Raw genomic sequence first — 19,276 nt, 5'->3', positions numbered from 1 at the left:
AGACCAACACAGACCCACTTAAATCATATGAGGTGAATGCAAACAAAAACAAAAACACTCCTCATAGAGAAATCATAAAACACTGTGAAAGAAACATAATGCATATTATAATAACAGAGAGTAAACCCAAGACTACAAATTAACCTAAAATGCTGACTACAAAAAAATTCCACTCAGAAAATAAAAAGCAACCATGGATGAAAACACATCACAAAAAATATAAGTAAATCAAAACACATAACTCAAAACCTGGACTGCAAAACTGACTACAAATATTCAAATGACAACATAAAACCGAAACACACCAAGGGGGGTGTGTCCCGTATGGAAAACAAGGAGGGACATAAACAGACTTTAGATTAGCGTGATCCAGCGGAGGGGTGGAGGACGTGACAGACAACAGAACAGGTGCACAGCACTACATCCGAACGTATACATGTACACATATAAACTCCAGATAAAGACAAAACTTCACCAGACAACAGGTGACTACATAACAGACAGAGAGTGTAAGAAACAGACACACCTACTTCAGACAAGAGGGACACGCTCCCACAAAACGGAACTGAGGCACACACATAAGATGACAGACAGGACTGACACGATGCTGACATCAAACGAGACACATGAAAACTGATTTAGACAGACATGCAGCCAGACACACTGGGAGAGGAAACAGATCAGCCAGAAACCAAGAGCTTGGACATGCAACAGGAAAGCAGATGCTCAGAGGACAGACAAGACACCAAACTAATAAAACCAACATAACCAGACTGCAACATAACAGTAACCCCCCCCCACCCAAGAGCTGGTTCCCGACAGCTCAAAAGATACCCCCCCAAAAAATGAAAGGAGGAACACGGACGGAGACAAAAAAGGGGCACCAAACTGGGAGACTACAAAAAACACCATACACAGACAAACAAACACCGGGAGGGAGGTGGAGGAAGGAAACATGGAGGTAATACTATGAAACCACGGAGAACTGTCCTGAAAGATACACTTACCCAAAACATGATGACTAAAAGGCCAAAACATCCAGCCACCACTGAAGGTGGGTGCTGACAGCTGGCCAGGTACACGGCCGATGCCCAAGCCCGGGTTGGGAGACAGCCCTAGGTGACTGAAGGACCCGGCAGAGAGAGGTGTTCGGGTAGAGGGCTGACTGGAGATCACTGGAGAGATGGAGGTCTGGCTCCACGGCTGGCAGGAGTTTGCTGGAGAGACAGGAGGTCAATTCCTTGACTGAATGGAACGGTGCACCGTGAAAGAAGACCGGCTTGTCGGCTGGCTGAAGGACACAGTGGGGGCAGAAGTGTGGCCGTGTGACCCCCCCGGAACTCCCCCAGGGCAGCCACACAGCACACTGGTGTTCTCCACTGTGTGTGGAATGGGGACATCCAGCCCGGCACCACTGATGTCTTTGGGAGTGGGGACATCCAGCCCCGCCTCACTGACATCTTCAGGAGACCAGAGGGTCCCCGTTGACATCCTCTGTTGTGGGTGCAGACGGTTCCCCATTGACATCGGTCACAGGTGCAGATGGCTCCCCGTTGACATCAGCTGTGGGTGCAGACAGCTCCCCGGAGACGTCCTCTGATGCGGGAGCTAGACGGATCCCCATTGACATCATCGGCTGTGGGGGCAGATGGTTCCCCATTGATGTCATCAGCGGCGAGGAATGGCTAATCCCCGGGAACGTCCTCAGTAATAGAGTGTGCCAGCTCTTCTGCAGCATCATCAGGGGCCGTAACTCATGACAAACAAAACAGCCCCAGAAAACAGCCCCAGACCATGATGCTACCACCATGATGCTTGACAGTTGGTACAGTGTTCTTAAGTTGTGGTCAAATAACTCAATCTTTGTCTCATCTGAGCATAAAACGTTTCTCCAGAAGGCATTTGGCTTGTCCATGTGTGCAGCTGAAAATTTCAGTCTAGCTTGAAGGTGTGGATTTTGGAACAAAGGATTCTTTCTTGCTCGGCACCTTCTCAGTCCATGGTGATGTGAAACTGTCTTCACTGTGGACAGTGATGCTGGTGTTCCAGCAATTTCCAGTTCATGGCAGGCCTCAGCCGTGGTGGTTGCTGGGATGTTCCTGAACATCCACCCAATTTCCTCTCATCTGAAGACCTTCTCAACTTGTGTAAATCTACAGTTCTCTTTCTTAGATCTTCACTGAGTTCCCTGGACGTTCCCATGGTTCTGAGTATTGGTCAGTCCAGTGAGTGCTGTCAAACATCCTTTTAATGCTGGCAAAGAGAAGCTACCAGTTGTCGCCAGTCATGATAATCAAGGAGGAGTTAATATGCCTTGGCGTTGTCACATTAAATGACATTGCAGAACCTTCAGCACCACTTATTAAAAGATTTAAACAATTGTATGTATATATTTGAAACTGTATATGTAATTTTGACTCTGTGTTGATGAGAGAAGATCCAAAATAAATTCAGACTTCTGCACCCAATTCTTGTTTTTTTAAGTCATGAATGGTGTTTGCTGTACATTTATTCCACCCTGATAAAAGAATAATCCAAAGACATCATTAAAAGCTTAAAATTACCATAACGTTCAGGCCCATGATTAGTGTATGTAAACATCTGACTACAACTAATATAGATATACAAATAATGAATGTTTACAAGTGCAATGGTACAAATAATTCATGAGGTGAAACTTGGAATGTTCCATTTCATAGCATTTCACGACTGTATGAAATATTCATACCACTGAACAAATTAAAAAACATTCATTACTTGTTTTATATAACGGCTAAAATAGATCCCATTTGATATTTCATTAATTTATAAACAACAGAAAAGGGACTTACATTTTGGTGTGTGTCCTTGGTCCAACACAAATTTTAAGTAGCAGTCCAATCCAATCCAAAATTGTTCTGAGTCAACTTTCAAAAACAGTCAGATAGTTCAAAAACAATTCTGACGAAGTCGTCCATAGCTGTTGCTGTGCACTGACTTCTTTGTGTACACTGCCGCCTACTTTTCTCAGTCCAGTGAAAATTCACAACAGAAATTTGTTGAGCTCCTCATCTGACAGCTGTTCCACTTAGCTAGAGACGTCTCAGCGAATACTGCAAATGCCCCCAGATGGCTTACAGCGTAGTGGATTTGTTTTTTCTTTTGTTTTAGAAGAATGAGCAGCGTTAATAAGCTGCTAAGTGTTGTAGCCGCTAGTGTGCAAGCGGTGATCGGAGCGTGCAATGGTAAAAATCATATGGAACCAAAATTGCACACTACATGGAGCACAATAGCAAATGGGGAAAGTGATCAATTTCATGTAACATACAAACCACCAATCAAATGACAAGGATCTATTCAGCCGTTTATACAAACACACACACACACACATATCTATATTTATTGGTATTGTTTCAACCCACATCCCCCACACCTGTGCTGTGTTCTATACTCGAGGTTATTGGAACTTTTCAGTATGGCAGCTCGTCATTAGTTACACTGAGCGACATCTTTTAAACATTTAATTATAGAGCCAACATTAAAAAGCGGTGAGAAGCAGAAACGGTCTCACTGCTCGTAACCTCTCACACACAAAGACGTCAACAGTCTCCAGCCGCTGCAAGTTTGAATGAAGCTCATCTCACTCAGGCCCATTTTTAATTAAAGTTTCTTTGTGTTGCCCCACAGTGGGAATGTGGGAGAAGATATTAAATTCCTCTTCTGAAAGACACATTTGTTTAACTAAGTAACTCCTTGTACAAACACAGTTGCCCTTGTGTTGGTCAAATCACACATCTTTTTGGTCTGTTGTTGGGTCAAATGTGGCCATGTGACCATCCTGTTTCTGAGCAGCTGAGGAAGATCGAAGAACTAAAGCACTGACTCCCTAGACCATCACCATGTGGAGACGTTCACCATCACTGAATGGGGCAAGACACATGAACAACAAAAACCAAGGCAACCAACAAAAACTAGAGAAACCAACAAAAACTAAGGCAACCAACAAAAACCAGAGAAACTGACAAAAAACAAGGCAACCAATGAAAACCAGACAAACTGACAAAAACCAAGGGAGCCAACAAAACCCAGAGAAACCGACAAAAACTAAGGCAACCAGAGAAAACCAGAGAAACCAACAAAAACTAAGGCAACCAACAAAAACCAGAGTAACTGAGAAAAACCAAAGGCAACCAATGAAAACCAGAGAAACCAACAAAAACCAAAGCAGTCAACAAAACCCAAAGAAACCAGTCACTCAGCCACAAAGCAGTACATAATTTATCTTTGCAAAAAATATGAATAAACTAATTTATACTATTTCCAACAAGCAGCCAATCTGCTCTTTGTAAGCCTGATCTCATCAGATCTCAGCAGCTAATCAGTGCGGGACATGGTTAGTACTTAGATGGGAGACCTCTTTGGAACACCAGCGGCTGTGTGTGTTTCTCCAAGTTACACTGGAGTTGCATTAGGAAGGGCATCCGGCATAATACTTGTGCCAAATATTAATGCTGTTTTGGCTGTATCCGCTGTGGTGACCCCGAACAAAAAAGGGAGCAGCCAAATACACAACAACAACATACTTTTTACAGCAAGACCCCAAGAGGTTTACTGCAGATGGAGGGACAGCCTTAAAAAAAAACAAAAAACAAAAAACCCTTGAGTGTGGATCCAAACCAACCACTGCCAGGATGAGCTGATCTGTGGACTGCCTGGCGTTCGCTGGACATTGGTGGGGCCTGGGACTGTCGAGGTTGGGACTGTTGCCTACGTGCCTGGGGGAGGGGGAGGTAACTTTAGAAATTACCCTCATGAAGCTGTTTGGGGTGACTTTGTTGTGATTTGGCACTATACCTCTGAAGGTTCTGCACAGTGTCTTAGCTGTTCCCAGGACTGCACAGACACCTCTGATGTTGTGCCTAGGGCACGTTTGGGGGCACGGATTTACAAAAATGTGAATATTAAATATCCCAGCAAAAGGAAAAAGATTCAGAATAACCCAGTCTCATTCTATCTATCTTTACATTTGAAACTAGCATCATGATCAGCAAGGCTCATGGTCACACTGCTGCAGTTTCTTATTTTTTCACTCTTCTTTAAATAATAATAATAAAAAAAATTCAAATCTTCACTTGTGGAAAGATTTTCTTTTTTCCACAAGATTTTCTTTAAAAAAAAACAAAACAACTGCAACACACACACACACACACACAGCTGTGACCCAAATAAAGTAGCACAACAGGTGAACAAACCGAGTGAGTTGCATCAACACTGCAGAAGGCTGCGTTCATTCTGTTGACTCGCTGTGCGTTGATGGTGGCGCTGCCTCCTTGGTGGCACATAGTCACGTGAGGAGTCAGAGCGATAGTTCTTCATTTTTGCTCAATGTGTCAAGCATTCAACCAATACAATGAACCCACCTGACATGAGCTGAGAGCGCCCCCTACCAGCCTGGAGAAACTTCTGAGCATCGTGCACAGCAGCACACTTAAAAAAATTAACACGAATCTATGACAGTCCCTCTGCCAATTATAGACCATTTGTTGTTTTACACTGAAATTCTCAAATTGATGATTCTGATCCAATACCACGATTAATTAATTCAAACATGCCGATAAAAGGGATAAAAATCTAGAACACAAAGATTTTGCATAAGTGACAAAAATCTCCTGGTTTATTTATTTGTTTGTTTTTAAATAAGTGATACACATTAAAAATGAAGCAAAATCAGCATCTCTTTAAAACTTGTTTACATTTAAAAGGTTTTTTTTTTTGCTTGTTTCAACAAAAACTTCACATCAATTGATTAATCCACTGAGTCGTCTGCAGTTTTTTCTTTGTAACTGTGTTTTTGTGTCTGTCAAAAAAACATCAACAACTGAGAAATTTTACCCAGTTGTATAAAGTCAAATCAAATTTATTTATATAGCGCCAAATCACAACTAACAGTTGCCCCAAGGCCCTTTATATTGTAAGGCAAGGCCATACAATAATTACAGAAAAACCACAAAGGTCAAAACGACCCCCTATGAGCAAGCACTTAGCAACAGTGGAAAGGAAAAACTCCCTTTTAACAGGAAGAAACCTCCAGCAGAACCAGGCTCAGGGAGGGGCAGTCTTCTGCTGGGACTGGTTGGGGCTGAGGGAGAGAACCAGGAAAAAGACATGCTGTGGAGGGGAGCAGAGATCAAACACTAATGATTAAATGCAGAGTGGTGCATACAGAGCAAAAAGAGAAAGAAACACTCAGTGCATCATGGAAACCCCCCAGCAGTCTAAGTCTATAGCAGCATAACTAAGGGATGGTTCAGGGTCACCTGATCCAGCCCTAACTATAAGCTTTAGCAAAAAGGAAAGTTTTAAGCCTAATCTTAAAAGTAGAGAGGGTGTCTGTCTCCTTGATCTGAATTGGGAGCTGGTTCCACAGGAGAGGAGCCTGAAAGCTGAAGGCTCTGCCTCCCATTCTACTCTTACAAACCCTAGGAACTACAAGTAAGCCTGCAGTCTGAGAGCGAAGCGCTCTATTGGGGTGATATGGTACTACGAGGTCCCTAAGATAAGATGGGACCTGATTATTCAAAACCTTATAAGTAAGAAGAAGAATTTTAAATTCTATTCTAGAATTAACAGGAAGCCAATGAAGAGAAGCCAATATGGGTGAGATATGCTCTCTCCTTCTAGTCCATGTCAGTACTCTAGCTGCAGCATTTTGAATTAACTGAAGGCTTTTCAGGGAACTTTTAGGACAACCTGATAATAATGAATTACAATAGTCCAGCCTAGAGGAAATAAATGCATGAATTAGTTTTTCAGCATCACTCTGAGACAAGACCTTTCTAATTTTAGAGATATTGCGCAAATGCAAAAAAGCAGTCCTACATATTTGTTTAATATGCGCATTGAATGACAAATCCTGATCAAAAATGACTCCAAGATTTCTCACAATATTACTAGAGGTCAGGGTAATGCCATCCAGAGTAAGGATCTGGTTAGACACCATGTTTTGAAGATTTGTTGGGCCAAGTACAATAACTTCAGTTTTATCTAAGTTTAAAAGCAGGAAATTAGAGGTTATCCATGTCTTTATGTCTGTAAGACAATCGTGCAGTTTAGCTAATTGGTGTGTGTCCTCTGGCTTCATGGATAGATAAAGCTGGGTATCATCTGCGTAACAATGAAAATTTAAGCAATGCTGTCTAATAATACTGCCTAAGGGAAACATGTATAAAGTGAATAAAATTGGTCCTAGCACAGAACCTTGTGGAACTCCATAATTAACCTTAGTCTGTGAAGAAGATTCTCCATTTACATGAACAAATTGTAATCTATTAGATAAATATGATTCAAACACCGCAGCGCAGTGCCTTTAATACCTATGGCATGCTCTAATCTCTGTAATAAAATGTTATGGTCAACAGTATCAAAAGCAGCACTGACATTTAACAGAACAAGCACAGAGATGAGTCCACTGTCTGAGGCCATAAGAAGATCATTTGTAACCTTCACTAATGCTGTTTCTGTACTATGATGAATTCTAAAACCTGACTGAAACTCTTCAAATAGACCATTCCTCTGCAGATGATCAGTTAGCTGTTTTACAACTACCCTTTCAAGAATTTTTGAGAGAAAAGGAAGGTTGGAGATTGGCCTATAATTAGCTAAGATAGCTGAGTCAAGTGATGGCTTTTTAAGTAATGGTTTAATTACTGCCACCTTAAAAGCCTGTGGTACATAGCCAACTAATAAAGATAGATTGATCATATTTAGGATCGAAGCATTCATTAATGGTAGGGCTTCCTTGAGCAGCCTGGTAGGAATGGGGTCTAATAGACATGTTGATGGTTTGGAGGAAGTAACTAATGAAAATAACTCAGACAGAACAATCGGAGAGAAAGACTCTAACCAAATACCGGCATCACTGAAAGCAGCCAAAGATAATGATATGTCTTTGGGATGGTTATGAGTAATTTTTTCTCTAATAGTTAAAATTTTATTAGCAAAGAAAGTCATGAAGTCATTACTAGTTAAAGTTAAAGGAATAATCGGCTCAATAGAGCTCTGACTCTTTGTCAGCCTGGCTACAGTGCTGAAAAGAAACCTGGGGTTGTTCTTATTTTCTTCAATTAGTGATGAGTAGTAAGATGTCCTAGCTTTACGGAGGGCTTTTTTATAGAGCAACAGACTCTTTTTCCAGGCTAAGTGAAGATCTTCTAAATTAGTGAGACGCCATTTCCTCTCCAACTTAAGGGTTATCTGCTTTAAGCTGCGAGTTTGTGAGTTATACCATGGAGCCAGGCACTTCTGATTTAAAGCTCTCTTTTTCAGAGGAGCTACAGCATCCAAAGTTGTCTTCAATGAGGATGTAAAACTATTGATGAGATAATCTATCTCACTCACAGAGTTTAGGTAGCTACTCTGCACTGTGTTGGTATATGGCATTAGAGAACATAAAGAAGGAATCATATCCTTAAACCTAGTTACAGCGCTTTCTGAAAGACTTCTAGTGTAATGAAACTTATTCCCCACTGCTGGGTAGTCCATCAGAGTAAATGTAAATGTTATTAAGAAATGATCAGACAGAAGGGAGTTTTCAGGGAATACTGTTAAGTCTTCAATTTCCATACCATAAGTCAGAACAAGATCTAAGATATGATTAAAGTGGTGGGTGGACTCATTTACATTTTGAGCAAAGCCAATTGAGTCTAATAATAGATTAAATGCAGCGTTGAGGCTGTCATTCTCAGCATCTGTGTGGATGTTAAAATCGCCCACTATAATTATCTTATCTGAGCTAAGCACTAAGTCAGACAAAAGGTCTGAAAATTCACAGAGAAACTCACAGTAACGACCAGGTGGACGATAGGTAATAACAAATAAAACTGGTTTTTGGGACTTCCAATTTGGATGGACAAGACTAAGAGTCAAGCTTTCAAATGAATTAAAGCTCTGTCTGGGTTTTTGATTAATTAATAAGCTGGAATGGAAGATTGCTGCTAATCCTCCGCCTCGGCCCGTGCTACAAGCGTTCTGGCAGTTAGTGTGACTCGGGGGTGTGGACTCATTTAAACTAACATATTCATCCTGCTGTAACCAGGTTTCTGTAAGGCAGAATAAATCAATATGTTGATCAATTATTATATCATTTACTAACAGGGACTTAGAAGAGAGAGACCTAATGTTTAATAGACCAGATTTAACTGTTTTAGTCTGTGGTGCGGTTGAAGGTGCTATATTATTTTTTCTTTTTGAATTTTTATGCTTAAATAGATTTTTGCTGGTTATTGGTAGTCTGGGAGCAGGCACCGTCTCTACAGGGATGGGGTAATCAGGGGATGGCAGGGGGAGAGAAGCTGCAGAGAGGTGTGTAAGACTACAACTCTGCTTCCTGGTCCCAACCCTGGATAGTCACGGTTTGGAGGATTTAAGATAATTGGCCAGATTTCTAGAAATGAGAGCTGCTCCATCCAAAGTGGAATGGATGCCGTCTCTCCTAACAAGACCAGGTTTTCCCCAGAAGCTTTGCCAATTATCTATGAAGCCCACCTCATTTTTTTTTAACATAAACAAGTTACAGCCCACCCATGGATGAACCCATTAACTTTTCAGGTTCAGGGGTTGGTCAAAGGCCAAGGTCACAGCAGAAGGTCAAAATTTGGGGGCCAATGCAAATGGATGGGGGGAGGGGTAGAGGGGTTTAAGACTCGTCACTGATGAATCAGAGATGGTGTCATGGTTACGATTGGACGTGAAGTCTTTTCAGCATTGCATTTGACCTTCAGTGGCCTTAAAGGTCACAATCAAGGTCACTCAAGCTGTGATTGTTTATAGTGGCTGAACAGGGCCAAATACGCCCCTCGTTCCTATTAGACATGGACAGGAAGTCATATGTGGGCTCGTAATGCGCATCTTCTAATTTGACCTTGAAGATGTTCAAAGTCAGTCAAAGGTCACAGTCATGAGACAGAATATACTCTCCCCACTTATACAGTAATCCCGTGAGCTACGGACTTGCTAGTGTCACCATCTAGGTGTTCCTTTGCTGTCTTTGTGGAGTCACGTGTCAAACCTTGCTGGGCCGATACTTTCTTTAATCTCCTACTTTATTATTCAATCAATAAGTTTTTTTAAGTCTTCCAGGTCCATAAGCCGGACCCAAAATCATTTCTCAACAAAATGCTGCAGAAAGCTTACCTTCTCCAGAACAAGACCCAGTGAAAACACAGTGTAAACTCCAGGCTAACGTGCAGCTTCGTGCCTTCTTGATGACATCACGTCTGGGAGCGCTTTAAATGTTAAAGTCTTTCACTATAATTCGTCAGAGGATCAGCAAAGGGTTTGATGGATGGGTTTGCGATTCAATCAAACTGCACAAAACATGCACATGGTGATTCAAACAGCAGCAAAAAAGTAAATATGACAACATGTGTGAACCAAGATGCCAAGTACCCCCACCTTTGTGAGTTTAGTCATTTCTAATTGTTTTAAAGAACAAAATAACTGTACAAAATGATTAATTTGGAATAAAATCCTTTGTTCTCTAAAGCATTTTAAGGGGTTTTTTTATGTTAAAATGTCTTAATTTGCTTTCCTGATATTTTAAAAACATTCCGGCAGCTGGTACAAAGTAAATAACGTGTTTACTGTACGTTCAGGAGGAAAAGGCTTTTTATTTCTGAGTGCATTACAGTGGTTCCTCATTTATCGCGTGAGTTACGTTCTAAAAATAACCCGCAATAGGTGAAATCCGCGAAGTAGTCAGCAGTATTTTTTACAATTATTATAGACGTTTTAAGGCTGCAAACCCCCTGTTGTGTGGGCCGCTGAAGAGGAGGTACTGCTGGCCCACTACCACCAGAGGGCGCCCTGCTTGGAGTGCGGGCTCCAAGCACGAGAGGGCGCCAGACCCAGAGGAGGTGACAGCTGTCACTCATTACTCCAGCTGTCACTCATCTACACCACCATATAAGCCAGACTGCAACTCCACCTCCCCGCCGAGAAATCGACTACCAGTACTAAGGTAATTTCTCTGCTGAATTCAAACTGTGACTTACGTCTGATCTGTTTGCAGCCGTTGTCCTGTGGTGCCCTTTCAGCTGGGTTGGCGGTCAGTGAGAGAAGCGACGTCTTCGCCTCTCACTCCATCCAGATAAGTGGTAACAGGAGCTGCTAGTGTGTTCCTAGTTTGGAGGTGGAGGTGCTCCCTCCTAACTGTGTTTGGACTGAGAATTACTGAGTGTGCGGACTCACACTCACACATCATCTTTCTGTTTTCTGCCAGCAGTACCAGGGTCGACAGCCGAAGACAGAGGCCACCTGGGGACTCGGGACTTGGCGGCTCCGGTGTTCTTCAGGCCGTTGGTGGTGGAGGCCGTGTGGGACGCGGCTTCTCTCTCGTCGGGCGTCTTCTATCTTCGAGCCTGCCCACACGTCACCTGGTGTTTATTGACTGTGAACATTAAGACACGTTTCGTTGTGTAATATCACAACATTAAATTGTTACCTTTTGGCTTACTTATTGTCCGTTCATTTGCGCCCCCTGTTGTGGGTCCGTGCTACGACACCTTCCCAACAGGATTTCTCGGCCATCGTCATGGACTCCGAGGGGCGTCAACTCCAGCTTGAACGGCCAATGGAAGAGCCAGGAGCACAGGCGTCAGCGGGAGGCGGGTTGAGTGAGCTGCAGCAGATCTTAACCGCCTTCAAGGCCCGGTTAGTATTTGTGACCGAGCAGAGTGTCCTCCTTAATCGGAGGGTGGAGGCTCTCACCGCCAGGGTGGAAGCGCGCGATCAGGGCGCTGCTGCGGCCACTCCTCTGGCTGGTCCTGGGCCCGTATTAGACGTTCCACTGGTCGTTCAACGAACCCCCCCACCGTCCCCTGAAGCATACATAAGCCCTCCGGAACCGTACGGGGGCTGTGTCGAGACGTGCGCGGACTTCCTCATGCAGTGTTCGCTCGTCTTTTCACAGCGCCCCGTCATGTACGCATCAGACGCTAGCCGGGTGGCTTATGTTATTAATTTGCTTCGAGGAAAGGCACGCGCATGGGCTACGGCGCTCTGGGAGCAGAATTCACGGCTCCTAACGTCTTATTCTGGGTTCGTACAGGAATTCAAACAAGTGTTTGATCATCCCAACAGAGGCGAGACCGCTTCGAACGTGCTGCTGTCGATGAGACAGGGGCGCCGCAGCGCAGCCGAGTATGCAGTCGACTTCCGCATCGCGGCAGCGAGGTCCAGCTGGAATAACGTTGCGCTCCGCGCCGCCTTTGTAAATGGACTGTCCCCGGTCCTTAAGGAGCACCTACTGGCCAAGGAGGAACCGCGGGAATTTGACGGGCTGATCGATTTGGTTATACGTTTAGACAACCGTTTAAATGAGCATCGTCGGGAGCAGGCCGGGGGGCGTGACCGGGCACGAGCCGTCCCTCCCCCTTCCGGTTCCGACAAGGTGACGTCGTCCCCACGCTTCACTGCCAGAGAGCTCCGTGTGGCTACGGCTCCCCCTGCTGAGGAGGCTAGGGACACGAGCAGGGCCAAATTAAGATCAAAAATCAGACAAAGGAGGCTGGCCCGTGGGGAGTGCTTTGTCTGCGGCTCTTGCGAGCACATGCAGAAGGACTGCCCTAAAACGGTCAAACTACAACGCCCTTCCTTAGAAACTGGGCTAAGGGTGGGTCATAACACGCACGCGGGAAAACCCCGCAAATCTGCACGAATCCCAGTAACAATCCTTTGTGGGGATTTAACCCTTCATGCCCCAGCACTGATAGACACAGGGTCTGAAGGGAATCTGCTGGACAGCAGATGGGTAAAGGAAGTAGGGCTCCCTCTGGTGGCTCTGCTGGCACCATTGCAGGTGCGAGCACTAGATGGCACCCTGCTTCCATTAATCACACATCAGACACAACCAGTGACTTTGGTTGTGTCTGGGAATCACAGGGAGGAGATAGTGTTCCATGTAACACCTTCTACCTCCCGAGTGATTTTGGGCTTTCCATGGATGGTGAAGCACAATCCCCGGATTGATTGGCCGTCTGGGGTTGTGACGCAGTGGAGCGAAACCTGCCACCGGGAGTGCTTAGGATCCTCGGTTCCTCCCGGCACTACGGCTAATGAGGAGGTCAAAGTTCCCCCCAATCTATCGGTGGTGCCAAATGAGTACCACGATCTTGCTGACGTTTTCAGCAAAGATCTGGCACTCACTCTTCCCCCGCACCGACCGTATGATTGTGCCATCGATTTGGTCCCGGGCGCTGAGTACCCGTCCAGTAGGTTGTACAACCTCTCACGTCCGGAACGCGAATCAATGGAGACCTACATCCGGGACTCCTTAGCTGCCGGGCTGATCCGGAACTCCACCTCCCCGATGGGTGCTGGTTTCTTTTTTGTGGGCAAGAAAGACGGCGGACTCCGTCCATGCATTGATTACAGAGGGCTGAACGAGATCACGGTTCGCAACCGATACCCATTACCTCTGTTGGATTCAGTGTTCACGCCCCTGCATGGAGCCCAAATTTTCACAAAATTGGATCTTAGAAACGCGTACCACCTGGTTCGGGTCCGGAAGGGAGACGAATGGAAGACGGCATTCAACACCCCGTTAGGTCATTTTGAGTACCTGGTCATGCCGTTCGGCCTCACTAACGCCCCCGCGACGTTCCAAGCTTTGGTAAATGACGTCTTGCGGGACTTCCTGCATTGGTTCGTCTTCGTGTATCTGGACGATATACTCATCTTTTCCCCGGACCCTGAGACCCATGTCCAACATGTACGTCAGGTCCTACAGCGGTTGTTGGAGAACCGGCTGTTTGTGAAGGGCGAGAAGTGCGAGTTCCACCGCACTTCTTTGTCCTTCCTGGGGTTCATCATCTCCTCCAACTCCGTCGCCCCTGATCCGGCTAAGGTTGCGGCGGTGAGAGATTGGCCCCAACCGATAAGCCGCAGGAAACTACAGCAGTTCCTAGGCTTTGCAAATTTCTACAGGATGTTCATTAAAGGTTACAGTCAGGTAGTTAGCCCCCTGACTGCCCTGACCTCCACCAAGGTCCCCTTCGCCTGGTCGGATCGGTGCGAAGCCGCGTTCCAGGAGTTGAAACGCCGGTTCTCGACTGCACCAGTTCTGGTGCAGCCTGATCCTGATCGCCAGTACATAGTAGAAGTGGACGCCTCTGACTCAGGGATAGGAGCCGTGCTGTCCCAGAGCGTGGAGGCTGATAAAGTCCTCCATCCTTGTGCCTTTTATTCCCGCAGGTTGACCCCAGCTGAACGGAACTATGACGTCGGCAATCGGGAACTTCTTGCGGTGAAGGAGGCTCTTGAAGAGTGGAGACACCTGCTGGAGGGGGCATCGTTGCCCTTCACGGTTTTCACAGACCATCGGAACCTGGAGTACATCCGGACCGCCAAGCGGCTGAACCCCAGGCAAGCCCGCTGGTCTCTGTTCTTCGGGCGCTTTGACTTCCAGATCACGTATCGCCCCGGGACCAAGAACCAAAAACCAGATGCATTGTCCCGGGTGCACGAAGAAGAAGCCAAAGCGGGGCTGTCGAACCCCACCGAGACCATCATCCCCGAGTCCACTGTCGTGGCCACCCTCACCTGGGACGTGGAGAAGACCGTCCGGGAGGCCCTGACAAGGAGCCCGGACCCGGGGACTGGCCCCAAGAACAGACTGTACGTCCCACCAGAGGCAAGAGCTGCCGTATTGGACTTCTGTCACGGGTCCAAGCTCTCCTGTCATCCCGGAGTGCGTAGGACCGTGGCAGTAGTCCAGCAGCGCTTCTGGTGGGCGTCCCTGGAAACCGACGTCCGGGACTACGTCCAGGCCTGTACCATCTGCGCCAGGGGCAAGGCAGACCATAGGAGGACGACGGGACTCCTCCAACCCCTGCCAGTGCCTCATCGCCCCTGGTCTCACATCGGCCTGGACTTCATCACGGGCCTCCCGCCGTCCCAGGGCAACACCATTATTCTCACGATAGTGGACCGGTTCTCCAAGGCGGCCCACTTCGTGGCCCTCCCGAAGCTCCCGACGGCCCAGGAGACGGCAGACCTCCTGGTCCTCCACGTCATGCGGCTGCATGGGATACCATCGGACATCGTTTCAGATCGTGGTCCCCAGTTCTCTTCACAGGTGTGGAAGAGTTTCTGTAAGGAGCTGGGGGCCACCGTGAGTCTCTCGTCCGGGTACCACCCCCAGACCAACGGCCAGGCAGTGAAGCTGGGAGTCTGAGCTTCACTGCGGGTCCACCCTGTTTTCCACGTGTCCCGTATCAAGCCACACCACACCTCGCCCCTCTGTGCACCTGGCCCTACGCCGCCTCCTGCCCGGCTCATCGACGGGGAGCCTGCTTGGACGGTCCGCAGGCTCCTGGACGTCCGTCGTAAGGGCCGGGGGTTCCAATATCTGGTGGACTGGGAGGGGTATGGACCTGAGGAATGCTCCTGGGTGAAGAGGAGCTTCATCCTGGACCCGGCCCTCCTGGCCGATTTCTACAGACGACACCCGGACAAGCCTGGTCGGGCGCCAGGAGGCGCCCGTTGAGGGGGGGGGTCCTGTTGTGTGGGCCGCTGAAGAGGAGGTACTGCTGGCCCACTACCACCAGAGGGCGCCCTGCTTGGAGTGCGGGCTCCAAGCACGAGAGGGCGCCAGACCCAGAGGAGGTGACAGCTGTCACTCATTACTCCAGCTGTCACTCATCTACACCACCATATAAGCCAGACTGCAACTCCACCTCCCCGCCGAGAAATCGACTACCAGTACTAAGGTAATTTCTCTGCTGAATTCAAACTGTGACTTACGTCTGATCTGTTTGCAGCCGTTGTCCTGTGGTGCCCTTTCAGCTGGGTTGGCGGTCAGTGAGAGAAGCGACGTCTTCGCCTCTCACTCCATCCAGATAAGTGGTAACAGGAGCTGCTAGTGTGTTCCTAGTTTGGAGGTGGAGGTGCTCCCTCCTAACTGTGTTTGGACTGAGAATTACTGAGTGTGCGGACTCACACTCACACATCATCTTTCTGTTTTCTGCCAGCAGTACCAGGGTCGACAGCCGAAGACAGAGGCCACCTGGGGACTCGGGACTTGGCGGCTCCGGTGTTCTTCAGGCCGTTGGTGGTGGAGGCCGTGTGGGACGCGGCTTCTCTCTCGTCGGGCGTCTTCTATCTTCGAGCCTGCCCACACGTCACCTGGTGTTTATTGACTGTGAACATTAAGACACGTTTCGTTGTGTAATATCACAACATTAAATTGTTACCTTTTGGCTTACTCATTGTCCGTTCATTTGCGCCCCCTGTTGTGGGTCCGTGCTACGACACCTTCCCAACACCCCCTCACTGTACACTTTATACACTTTTCTCAAACAGGCATTAACATTTTCTCACTTTTCTCTTCTGTATAAACACTCAAAGTTCAAACCTTAGTAGAAAAATAAGTCCACTATTATAGAATGAAACCAAAGATCAAAATCTGTTTTCAGGCCCAAACATTTGTTTGAGAAATAAAAGTAGAATGTTTTCCTATAAATAATTACGATGGCTTTTAGAGCTAACGAATTTTACTTTAATGATCAACCTACGAGGTTGGACACATAAGAAATTATTAATAGTGACTGACCAGTATTTCACAGTTCCTCTGACTGCGCCTCTTCATCGTGACGCCGCGCCTTTTTCCACTCACACCTCGGTGCAGGTGTCTTTTTCCAAGTGAAGAACACAGTTATGGGTAGTTGTTGGCACTCTTTTTTCTTCTGGGCGAGAAGATTCTTATAAACAGACACACGCAGAACACAATGTGCTGTAAAAAAAAAAAAAAAAAAAGCATGCAAAATTGGACTAAAAAAAATCTGCGAAACTGCGAGGCTGCGAAAGGTGAACCGCGTTATAGCGAGGGACCACTGTATTTCAGAGGGAACCAAAGCATCTAGAGGTCATAAAGAATAAAGGAGTTTCTGAGGGAGCTTTGCACAGTTTAAGTACCACTTTTATTAATACTGGAGTCATCACAGTGCGTTTTGTTACATTAGCAGTGACTAAAGTTAACAAAATGGTTTCATTTTACAAAAAAAGTTAGAAAATAAAACCTTTTTCAGCGACAGAGGCAAAAGCAACCTTGAAATTAGGGTCCCAATAAATTAAAGAAGGGACAGAAAGACAAAAAACACCACAGTGTCTGCAGGACTACAGGTTAGAGAGGAGCGAAAACAAAGGTCTTTCACAATATTCCTTCAACAAATAGTCCCCAGAAAAATAAAAATACAATAAAAGGCCTGAATGGAAGAAAACATTGCATTTGGAGGCCGCGGTGCCGCAGATGCTTAAACGGGAAAATTTAGCTTTGTCACATGTTCTTCCGAACGTTCTTGGTAGTTTTTTTCCAGTCAGACTGCGGGAAGCTTTGACAGATTGTACGTGGGAGGAAGAACAGTTACACACAAACGCACACAAAGTACACACAGGAACCCGACCGGCCCAACGAGCCGGCGTCAGGTCCCGTCACAAACACAGCAAAAACCTTCATCTGCCAAGTTTCTGCTGTTTTAAGCCTTTAACACTTTTAAAATTGTCACTGAAGTGCTGATTTTGGAGGCTTGAACCTTTAGTTGACTGTAAACCTTATTTGTCCCTTTTTTAGTTTAGATACATTAAAACTACCTTTAATTTATTTTTTTCTGACCAAATAAGGACTTGTGACCAAATGTGGTCACCATCAGCCAGTTTTTAAATATCTGTGTTGTTGTGGGTCAGAATCACATTGTGAGTGTTGTCAAAATATGATCAACAAGAAAAAAATGACAACAAAAGAAAAACTGACAGTCAAAATCACATAATTAGAGTCAAACTTCAAACTGTGTTTTTATGTCAAGAAAGTGAATTAAATGGAGTGGAAATATGAACACACACAAGACGCACACACAACAGAGAGACACGCACACACATACACAGAAACAAGAGAGAGACACGCACACACACACAGGCATACACAAAGACACACACACAGATACAAACAAACACACAGACAGTGATACACAGGCACAGAGACACACACACAGAGATGCACAAACACACAGGCATACACAAAGACACACACACTCAGTGACACACACACACAGATACAAACAGACACACACACACTCAGCGAAACACACACAGATACAAACAGACACACAAACACACACAGGCATACACAAAGACACACACTCAGCGAAACACACACACAGATACAAACAGACACACAAACACACACAGGCATACACAAAGACACACACACTCAGCGAAACACACACAGATACAAACAGACACACAAACACACACAGGCATACACAAAGACACACACACTCAGTGACACACACACAGATACAAACAGACACACAAACACACACAGGCATACACAAAGACACATACACTCAGCGAAACACACACAGATACAAACAGACACACAAACACACACAGGCATACACAAAGACACACACTCAGCGAAACACACACACAGATACAAACAGACACACAAACACACACAGGCATACACAAAGACACACACACTCAGCGAAACACACACAGATACAAACAGACACACAAACACACACAGGCATACACAAAGACACACACACTCAGTGACACACACACAGATACAAACAGACACACACACACACACAGGCATACACAAAGACACACACTCAGCGAAACACACACACAGATACAAACAGACACACAAACACACACAGGCATACACAAAGACACATACACTCAGCGAAACACACACACAGATACAAACAGACACACAAACACACACAGGCATACACAAAGACACATACACTCAGCGAAACACACACACAGATACAAACAGACACACAAACACACACAGGCATACACAAAGACACATACACTCAGCGAAACACACACAGATACAAACAGACACACAAACACACACAGGCATACACAAAGACACACACTCAGCGAAACACACACACAGATACAAACAGACACACAAACACACACAGGCATACACAAAGACACACACTCAGCGAAACACACACACAGATACAAACAGACACACAAACACACACAGGCATACACAAAGACACACACACTCAGCGAAACACACACAGATACAAACAGACACACAAACACACACAGGCATACACAAAGACACACACACTCAGTGACACACACACAGATACAAACAGACACACACACACACACAGGCATACACAAAGACACACACTCAGCGAAACACACACACAGATACAAACAGACACACAAACACACACAGGCATACACAAAGACACACACACTCAGCGAAACA

Source organism: Thalassophryne amazonica, chromosome 2 (assembly GCF_902500255.1).
Source record: "Thalassophryne amazonica chromosome 2, fThaAma1.1, whole genome shotgun sequence".
In the NCBI taxonomy this organism is placed as follows: Eukaryota; Metazoa; Chordata; class Actinopteri; order Batrachoidiformes; family Batrachoididae; genus Thalassophryne; species Thalassophryne amazonica.
The sequence above is the reverse complement of the archived record's forward strand: the minus strand, read 5'-3'. Positions refer to the sequence as shown.